Below are 10,916 nucleotides of genomic sequence, written 5' to 3'. Positions count from 1 at the left end.
CCTTCAGGAGGGGTGGACAGGGTACCAGCAAGCAAACGAAGCTGAGAGTGCTTTGTAGGCGGTCGGGCATCTGACCGGCTCTGGCTCTGCACGGCTGCAGGCTGCAGGGCTCCCATGGGGGGCGGGGGGCTGCTTGCTGGTTGGGGTTCCAGGGCTGCTGCCACTTCTATCACCTTCCCAGGAGGCCCTGGTTACCCTCTATGAGGTCCCAGAGGAGACATCGGCTCAGAGGGGCCAGGGCTGTGTGCCCAGGAGTTAGAAGTAATTGGTTTAGAACCATGGCTTCCCCGCAATGCTTTGGTGGAGTCCCCACCCATGAAAGCCGGTGCTTTCCCTACCCTGCCATCTCAGCACAGTCTAACAGAGGCTGGGCTGCCCGAAAGCGGCCCTGGGCTTGACTGCCCCACTAAGGACAGACGCCAGTGAGACGCTAACAGTGGCCGGCCCCACTCATGGAGCCCGGTACTGCCCAACCCTTCCTGCCCAGGCCAGGGTCCTGCCTCTCTGCCCTCTATTCAGCTCCCAGGCTCTCCTCTGCCTAACAAGGCCGCTCTCTGGAAGGGAGGCCCTCTCAGAGCCTTGTAGCTGGGGAAGAATGCAGGAGGTGGGACCCCTCCACAGGGTTTGCCTCCGGGATCTCCGCCTCCTGACCTCATGGGAGTGGGAAAAGCCTCGGGCCTCCCCTTCCGCTGCTGCCCCTGGGCTGCCCTCCTCAGCTTCCCTCTGCTGCCCACACACTGGGCCGCCTGCCCTAGCCCAAGCGCTCCCTTCTGCTGGAAGGCCCCTCCTGCCTGTTTCCACTTCTCAAACACCTTTGTTCCTTCAAAATGCAAATGTGCCCCTCCCAGGACCCCTCTTCAGCCTTCACCAGCTCCCTGCGCACAGCCTGAAGCCCTGCACTTCCGGTTCGGTTCGGACACTCCTGGCTCACAGCCCTCGAGGGGGTTGGCCACCAGCCTGCACATGCAATGTGAGAGGCAGGGAGGGTTGAGGGCTGGTGGCCTCCCGACACCCCACGCCCTGCGGAGGGTAGTGCGCTGGCTTGCGTGCAGCTGGGCGGACCCAGGGAGGCTGGAGGGCCCGGGGAGCAGAGGTCCTAGCAGTCACCACAGCCAGGCCGCCACCTTCCTCCTGCCCCGTGCCACTGGCCAGAGCCCGCGTGACTCAGCACTGGAGACGGGCTTCCTGCTGAGAGGGGCTGCCACTTCTGCCAGCCAGATCATGTGACTTCTCGGGGCCTGGGGTTGTGCTTCTGAGAGGCCATCCCTGGGCCGTGGTCAGGACCTGCAGGCTTGGGTTCCCAGTATGCCAGCTGCGGAGCCTTCACCAGGCTGCAGAACTCTCTGAAGCTGGGTTTCCTCATCTCTGAGAAGAAGGGCTTCGGACTTAGCATTCCTCCTGAAGCTGATTCCAGGATTCAAGGAAGCTGACTCCTCCCCTGCGTGCCTGGTTCCTTGTCTGCAGGCACCACTGCCTCATGCCTCTGCAGAGCTGCACCTGCCATCGCCCCGCTAGGCAGCCCTTCCTGTTCTAGCCCTGGAGAGTGCCTCTTCCCCCAGTCAAACCTCCCACAGGAAGCCCTTTTCTATGTCTGCAGGAGGGGCCTTGCTCTCGGAGCACTTTGCATCCCTCCTCCATTAGAAACCCCTGCTTCTGCAGGGTGATCTCAGGCAAATCACTTACTCATCTGAATGTGTTTCCAGCTTCACAGGATGAGTTTAATGCCATGGGCTTCATTCTCGTGGTGTCCTGGGGAACTCATTCACACCCCTCAACACTGGCATGAATGAAGCAGTTTCAGTGTGGAGGTGCTTTGATCAGGAGGATGGACATTTAGGAAGGTTTGTGCAGTTGGGTCGGGACAGTGATGAAGGTGACAGGCAACCTGTTCCTTGCAGATGTCTTGAGGCACATGCTGGCATGTGTTCAGTAGCTTTAGTTTCCAAACCCCAAATCAGGACATCTGGTCTGAGTCTGACCATGGAAGGGGTCTTTATATTTGGAGTCGTCCTGGAGAATCCAGGTCCCAGGCTGCTGGAGTAGGGGGTGTCTACCAGGTACGTAGGCAGCAGGTGGGCAGGGAGCTCTGACCTCAGGCCCTGCGGAGGCATCCACCGGTGCAGAGGCCCTGAGAGCCGAGATGGGGCTCAGCTGGCTATGTGGGTCCCTTAGTGCCTGCCAGGGAACACAATGTGGCTTTGTGCTCACCCTGGCATCTGCCCCAGGCTCCGACAAAGCAAACCCATGCACAGGCCTTAGCTCCCCTCACCAGGATGGCAGAGGGGCCGGAGCACCAGGAAAGGGAGGGTCTGGATTAAGGGCCCTTCCTCAGGTCTCAGCTCCAGAGGGGTGGGAGCCCAGGGTCTTTCCGAACGGAGGCTCAGATGGCGTCTCATAGCTCCAAGCGCCTCCCACCCACAGTGTTGAAGCAGCCCCGCTGTTTGCCTTAAAGCCTAGGTCATGGGGCTGGGCCTGAGAAGCACACTGCCACCCTGAGCCAACACACCAAGGCCACCGGGAGTCACCAGGGACCCCAAGCAGCCTGCGGCCAGCACGTCCCTCTGCTGCATGACCCCTGTCTTCACTCAGATGCCACCAAGCAGAGCTGAGAGCAGGCACATGGCCCTGTTCACCTCTGGATCCCGGCCTGTTGTTAGAGCCCAGACAACAAACCTCTCAGTGATGTGAAGTGGGAAAGTAATGCGCAACCTGGTTTCATAAGGAAACTACGATTTTTTTCTCTTCATTTTCTTTTCTTTTTCAAGTTTTGTTTGTTTGTTTGTTTGTTTGTTTGTTTTGAGACAGGATCTCACTTAGTAGCCCAGGCTGGAGTGTGGTGGCATGATCATAGCTCACTGCAGCCTCAACTTTCTGGGCTCAGGGGATCCTCCCACCTCAGCCTCCTGAATAACTGGGCCTATAGGTGCGTGCCACCACACCCAGCTGATTTTTTTATTTTTTGTTGAGACAGAAACTCACTATGTTGGCCAGGCTGGTCTCAAACTCCTGGGCTCAAGCGATCCTCACGCCTTGGCCTCCCAAAGGACTGGGATTCCAGTCATGAACCACTGAGCCTGGCCACTCTCTTTATTTTTTTGCTGCATAAGAAGGATCCAACCCGCTCCAGGGTTGAGCACACCTCCCGGGAAAGAATACAACTATCTCCCCTTACACCTAGGAAGTTCTAGAAAGCAAGCTATCCTGGCCTTTGCAGAAAGGAAACTGACCCTCAGGGTCTAATGTGAAAGAAAAAGAAAGCAAAGTGAAGAGGGCCTGGGTGGAAGGATGCAGAAGGTGAGTGGTGGTCTGAGGCAGGGGAAAGGAGAGAGAAGGTGGACACCCCCCCACACACACAATGCCCAAGACACCAGCAGGCCAAAGAAGGGCTGCTGGGCCAGCAGTGTTGGCCCCACTGGAAGTCAGTCAGGGTCTGAGTGGGGCGGGGTTCGGGGGAAGAGACTATGTGGTGGCCCTCGGGGCAGCCTGTGGCTCTATTTGCTGCAAAGCGGTGACTGTGAAACTGTCTTTCCTTGTGTCTTTGGTGCTGGCTCCTCCTCCAGAGCCATTCCCAGGCCTCTAAGAAGCTCCATAGCCAGGCGTGCTCGTTGAGAGCCCGAGGAGAGAAAGGAGGCCATGGCCAGGCCTTTCTACACGGATTCCTCACTGTCACAGAGGGCCGGCCCATGCCTGTGGCTGCTTTGTCTTGTGGAAGGCAGCTGAGCCCGGCGTTCATCCATCCCCATTCTGGGAACTCTTACGCTGTGAACACAAACCCGGGCACCTCTCAGGTCCCCGGCTGCCTGCTGTTTCTCTCATGCAGGTTGACTCTCACCTTGGGGCTTGGCTGAAATGTCACCTTCCAGGACATGCCACCTAGCTTCCCTGTGGGGTGAAATGGACCACTGGGACCGGGAAACACTGGGTTTGCAGCACACAGCACCCTCCTTTCTCTCTGAGGTGGGGCCACGGCATCTCCTTTGGGAGTGGTGGTCAGGGTGGCTGTGCACAGCATTGCTGGCCTCTTTCCCAGCCTCACCCTCACAGCCCCAGGCTTTCACTCCCAAATCAAGAGTCAGCCTTTCATCTTTGCCCCAGTTTCTCCAGGGCTGCAGCTAAGATGCACACTGGCACTGTTCTTACAGCCTGGTGAAGGAAGGGTGTCGGCAGGTACTGATGGCCCTGTGCTGAGCTGCGTGGGTGAGACGTCAGCTCAAGGCTCAAGGGGCCTTGCCCAACAGGGGCAGAGATGCACAGGGCAGCGTGGGTGGGTGGGAGTTACCGTGGAAGAGACTGGACAGGCTGGAGGTACCTGGAGGCCTGTAGTGGGGTCAGACCTTCCCAGGGGTCTGCAGGACAAAGCAGGACCATGCTGGTTTGTTCTTTTGGGGGAACTTGGGGAAATGAACAAGGATGTATGGAAGGGTGCTGTAGGACGGCGTTTGAGAGTGTGGCCCAGCTAGAATGTCCATTGAAGGCACTGGACAGTCATGAAGAGTATTGGACAGTTATGGAGGGTATGGGATAGTTATGAAGAGTATTGGACCATTATGGAGGGTATTGGATAGTCAGGAAGAGTATTGGACAGTTATGGAGGGTATGGGATAGTCATGGAGAGTATTGGACAGTTATGGAGGGTATTGGATAGTCATGGAGAGTATTGGACAGTTATGGAGGGTATTGGACAGTCCTGAAGAGTATTGGACAGTTATGGAAGGTATTGGATAGTCATGGAGATTATTGGACAGTTATGGAGGGTATGGACAGTATTGGACAGTTATGGATGATAGTAATGAAGAGTATTGGACAGTTATGGAGGGTGTGGGATAGTCATGGAGAGTATTGGACAGTTATAGAGGGTATTGGATAGTCATGAAGAATATTGGACAGTTATGAAGAGTATTAGACAGTTATGGAGGGTATTGGATAGTTATGAAGAGTACTGCACAGTCATGAAGAGTATTGGACATTTATGGAGGGTATTGGACAGTCATGAAGAGTACTGGACAGTCATGAAGAGTATTGGACAGTTATGGAGGGTATTGGTCAGTCATTGAGAGTACTGGACACTCATCAAGGTTATTGAACAGTCATGGAGGGTATTGGACACTCATGGAGGTAGTGGATGCTCATGGAGGATACTGGACACTCATCGAGGGTATTGGACAGTCACAGAGGGTATTGGATGCTCATCGAGGGCATGGTACCGTCATTGAGAGTACTAAACATGCATTGAGGGTATTGGACAGTCATGGAGGGTATTGGATGCTCATCGAGGGTACTGGACAGTCATTGAAGGTATTGAATAGTCATCAAGGGTACACCAGGACCCCACAGTGAACAAGGCAGGCTACTACCTGCTGGAAAATCAGTCCAGGGAGTGGGAAAAGTCTCAGGCCTCACCTCCTGCTACTGGCCACTGTGCCTGCCCTCCCCAACTGCCAGCACCTGCCAGTGCCCAAGTGCTCCTTCTTTCCGGGAAGGCCCCTCCTACCTTTCTCCATTTTTCAAACACATTTCTTCCTTCCAAACGTTCAGTCAGCACCAGCTCTCCCCATAAACGATGCTCATTGAGGGTATTGGACAGTCAGTGAGGGTATTAGACACTCACTGAGGGTGTTAGACAGTCCTGGAGGGTACTGGGCAATTGTATAATGTATTAGACGAGACGGTCATGGAGGGTTTTGGACTGTCATGGAGAGTATTAGAAAGTCATAAAATGTACTGGACAATCATCGAGAGTACCGGACAGTCATGAAGAGTACTGGACAGTCATGGAGGGTGTGGAAGGTTATGGAAAGTACTGGACAATCATCGAGAGTGTTGGACAGTCATGGTGCATCTTGGACAGCCATTGAGGGTATTGGACTGTCATCAGGGGTGTTAGAGTGTCATCAAGAAATAGACATGGCTGGCCAGGCATGGTGGCTCATGCCTGTAATCCCAGCACTTTGGGAGGCCAAGGTGGGTGGATCACATGAGGTCAGGTTCAAGATCAGCCTGGCCAACATGGCGAAACCCTGTCTCTACTAAAAATACAAAAAATTAGCCAGGCGTGGTGGTGTGTGCCTATAATCCCAACTACTTGGGAGGCTGAGGCAGGAGAATCACATGAACCTGGGAGGTTACAATGAGCTGAGATCATACCACTGCACTCCAGTCTGGATGACAGAGCAAGACTCTGTCTCAAAACAAAACAAAACAAAAAACAACACTCTGGGCTAGCTGTAATGGCTCACACCTGTAATCCTGGCATTTTGGGAGACCAACAGAGGAGGATCGCTTGAACCCAGGAGTATTTGCCCAGCCTGGGCAATATAGCAAGATCCTGTCTCTACAAAAATATTTTTTTAAAAATTAGCCAGGTGAGTGGTGTGCATCTATAGTCCCAGCTCTTTCTAGAAGGAAAGAAGGAAGGGAGGGAGGGAGGGAGGAAGGAAGGAAGGAAGGAAGGAAGGGAGGGAGGGAGGGAGGGAGGGAGGGAAGAGAGCCGAAATCATGCTACTACAGTCCAGCTTGGGCAACAGAGTGAGATTTCATCTCAATTTTTTTTTCTTTTTTTTCTTTTTGAGATGAAATATTGCTCTGTCATCCAGACTGGAGTGCAATGGTGTGATCTCAGCTCACTGCAACCTCCGCCTCCTGGGTTCAAGTGATTCTCCTGCCTCAGCCTCCCAAGTAGCTGGGATTACAGGCGCATGCCACTGCGCCTGGCTAATTTTTGTATTTTTAGTAGAGACGGGGTTTCACCATGTTGGCTAGGCTGGTCTTGAACTCCTGACCTCAGGTGATCTACCCGCCTCGGCCTTCCAGAGTGCTGGGATTACAGGCATGAGCCACTGCACCCGGCCAATCTCAAAATTTTAAAAAGAAAAGAAATAGACACACTTTTCTGAATGAGGTGGGGAACCCCTGGTGGGCTAGAGGCCACCACTGTTATTTAGGGGGCATGAGCTGAATCAGAACAAGTGTGGGAGGGCATGGATGAGCGAGGCAGTCTTGTGTGAGTTCAGGTAGGAGGCAAGGCTGTCCTGAATTAGGGCCCAGCTGTGGGAGTGGGAAGGGCAGGCCATTCATCACTGGGCTTGCATAGCAGAGCTTACTGAGGCGTGGTGCTCCGTATTGAGGAAGTGAGGAGAGGAAGGTGTGCAGAGCTGTCCGAGGCAGGATTCGGAAAAGGTGAGGCTTCTGAGTGGTCCAAGGCTTCTGAGTGGTCCAAGAAGTCAGTAGCCTGCCCAGTATGCGAAGAGGACAGAAGGAGTTAAAATAGCAGCTAACACCGGTAAGTACTTTATGTAGGCTACCTCAGTTAATCCCTAGAGAGACATCCTTTACTATCACCATCTTATAGAGGGAAACTGAGGCACAAAGAGGTTTGTTAACTTGGCCAAGGCCCCACATATATTAAGTGGCAGGCACAGGAATAGAACCCAGGGAGTCTGAACCAGGGGTCTTTGCTCTGAGCTGCGGCACTCTGCAGGTAAAGGCGTCCTCAAATGCCAGGCTAGGGTTTGGGAGCTACTCTTACAAAGGGTGGAGCCAGAGGTTCTGAGCTGGGGGAAGCAGATGCCCATGGAAGTCCTGGGTAGGTTGGGCCAGTGAGGGGAGGGATGGGCCCAGGAGACCACCTGGTCCCACACAGGGCTTGGGAGTCACACACCCAACTCATGACTGCTTTCCCATGGCAGCCTCCTCACAGCCCTGAGCCGGGCAGAGTCGTTTTATGTCTTGCTCATGCCCAAGTCCTGCCCCCATCCTGAACAACTCAGGTGCCATGTAGATGACCCACTCGGTGCCCTGGCTTCTTGGGTCTTCCACCTCCTCCTCTCCATCATATCATCTCCCTCCATCTCAGCCATCAGCTCCACTCACAGTCAGGGACAGCCTGGACATTACCTTGGAATGCACCACCTCCCAATTCTCAATTCTAGTCACCCGCCTCCTGAGCTGCCCTCCTCTTTCAAGCTGCCTGTCCAGTGGCTCCCACGAGGCTGTTAGTTGGCCTTACTGGGACCCCACTCCCCAACTTCCCAGCCTGCTCGAAGCCCACATCTACATGGCCAACCACGCTCTTGGGTTCTATCTTGAACTAACCTGCAACCCCCACATCCTCCTTCTCCATTTGATGCCCCATTGTGTTTAACGAGGGCTTTATATCTTCTCCACTCTATGAAAATTCTCTGACCTGTTCTGTACACTTCACACTCTCGGTAGAGCTCCCGATTGTCTTCATGATGTAGAAGCCATCAGAGAGAAAGCCTTTGACTTCCTGTGGCCACATCTACAGACTCAAACCCCTCCTCCCTCATCCCTCCTGCAGGAGAGGAGCCGTGGAAGCCATTTCTGTCCTCCCAAAGCCTGGTCCCCTCGCCTGGGCTTTGGACAGCTGCCTCTCCCCCTACCCCTGCCTTCTCAGGAACCTGAAACCAAAAACCATCTTCCTTTCTCTGTGACTCTGGCATTTCTCATTAATATTTAAGCAGAACGTGGCAGAGGCTGCCAGTCGCCCACCAATTCCCTTCTCCTCTTCCTCCTTGGCCACAGAAGCCCAGGCAGCAGGGTGGGGCCATGTGCCTGGGATCTGGCCAGTGAGACACAGGCGGAAGTGGCCAGGACAGTCAGCAGGAAGGAAGAGGCAGCGTGGGTGTCTGATGACAGAGGCGCTGCCATTCCCACCGCAAACTGCTGGCCTCTAAACTTCTCTCCTAACCGAACAGTGTCACAGCCAACCCCAATCATAACCGACCACATGCTCCACCACCCGCATCTGAAAACACAGAACAGTCAGCTCTTCCCAGGATTCCACGCTCCTTTTCATCGATGGGCCTATCCATTCCTGTTTTGGACAGTTTGTCATGGGAAAAGCCTCGGGGTTTGTTTGTTCCTGGTGCACTCTGGCGTGGCCTCCATCATATGATCAGAGCTGCTTCCCCCAAAGCCCCCAGCGGCCTCGTGTCCCTGAGTCCAGTGGGCACTCCTCCGCCCTCCTCTGACCCGAGTCCAGAGGGCACTCCTCCGCCCTCCTCCGACCCCAGTCCAGTGGGCGCTCCTCCGCCCTCCTCTGACTTGAGTCCAGTGGGCACTCCTCCGCCCTCCTCTGACCTGAGTCCAGTGGGCGCTCCTCCGCCCTCCTCTGACCCGAGTCCAGTGGGCACTCCTCCGCCCTCCTCTGACTCGACCGCTTGCCCTGGCCTGAAGTCTCCCCATGCGGCTTCTGCGGTACTGGACAAAGCCTTGTCCTCCCCACGTCTCAGGGTTTCTTGCTCAGCTCCCTTTGCTGGCTTCCCCTCCACCCATTCCTCAGATGCAGAATTCCTCAGGGCTGAGCCCAGAGTCCACTCTTCCCACCTCATACCCTCACCCTATGCTGCCGCTGCCCAGAATGCAGTGACACTGCCGGGCAGGCCTGCCACAGGACAAAGTTCCTCCCTCACTCCAGAGATTAGAGTTCAGCAGGGGAGCATTCCTTCCCACGCAGGTCTGTCAGGTGCCATCCACTGGCCATGGCTCACTTCAGTGACCTCCAGCAGGCGAGCCACCTCCTCCCTCTGCCTCTGCCTGGACCCCACTTCTGCCTCCCAGCGCAGCATCTCCACCTACTTGTCCTCAGGTGTCCCACGCTGAACGTGTCCCAAACTCATCAATTCTCTTCCTTCCCAGGCCCATCGCTCCCGGCATTCCCCATCTTGGGAACTGGCATCACTGGTCCCCTGAGGCCTCGAGCCTGCAGCCGAGAGTCACCTGTGGCCCGCTTCTCCCCGCTCCTCCATCTGGTCCACCACCAAGTCGCCACGGCCCAGTCTCCTAAACATCCTTTGAAGGAACATCCTCTCCTCATCTGCGCCTCCACAGGCACTGCGGAGGCCCTCCCTCGGCCTGCGTGAGAGCTTCTCTCTGGGTCCCCTGTGTGTCAAAATCAGCCCTTAGATCAAGAGTGGATCCCAGCACTTCCCTGCTCCAAGCTTCCAAAGCCCCCCAGAGCTCCCAGGAACAGAACGCTCTGCCTCTTCCCCGCTCCCTGCCTCTTCCCCGCTCCCTGCCTCATCCCCGCTCCCTGCCTCTTCCCCGCGCCCTACCTCATCCCCGCTCCCTGCCTCTTCCCCACTCCCTGCCTCATCCCCGCTCCCTGCCTCATCCCCGCTCCCTGCCTCATCCCCTCCCACTGCTCTCTGAGAAAGCAGGGCCCACGTCGCCCTCCAGTCCGGCAGGGCTCCCACTCAGGTTCATGTTTCCACACACACCACCTGCTCTGCCCGAAATGCTCTGGCCCCTCTCAGGACCCAACCTGAATGACCCTCCATCAGGCAGGTGGCCCGAGACTCACTCCTAGGCACCAACAGCATCCCTGGGATTGTGGTCAACTGACCAGGCGTGAGCTGATCTGACCACCCGCTGCCTCCTCGGCTGGTGTGAACTTCCTGAGTGGGGACAGTGCCCTGCACACAGCAGGTGTTAAGTGCTTGCTGAATGCCTGAAAGCCCCTCTGTCCTGACAGGAGGGCCTGGGACCAGGCATGAAAGCACAAGCAGAGGCACAGGGTGGCGGGGGTCTGAGCGACTCTGTCTCTGTTTGGAAGGGAAGAAAGCGGGGGCGGGCAGAGGGAGGGCAAACTCGGTCCTGGCCCAGGGTGGGTGGAGAGTGGCACCAGTCTTGGCAGAGGGCACTGGAGCGGCGAGGGTCAGGGACATAAGAAGAGTTTATCCCACAGGCGACAGGATGCAAGAAAGAGGTCTGGGCAAGGGGTGAAGGGGTGGCAGCCACGGGGAGGTGAGGGAGTTGTGGGAGAAGAGCCACTGGGGCGGACAGGAGGGAAGAAGAAAAGCAGAGACAGAACCTGGGGCTATGATGCTAACACTGTCACCTGCCTGCCAGGCTGGGGCTGCGGAGCTGCCGGGTCAGCCCTCTTCAGTTCATGAAAA

Source organism: Papio anubis, chromosome 14, assembly GCF_008728515.1.
Source record: "Papio anubis isolate 15944 chromosome 14, Panubis1.0, whole genome shotgun sequence".
Lineage (NCBI taxonomy): Eukaryota > Metazoa > Chordata > Mammalia > Primates > Cercopithecidae > Papio > Papio anubis.
The sequence above is the reverse complement of the archived record's forward strand: the minus strand, read 5'-3'. Positions refer to the sequence as shown.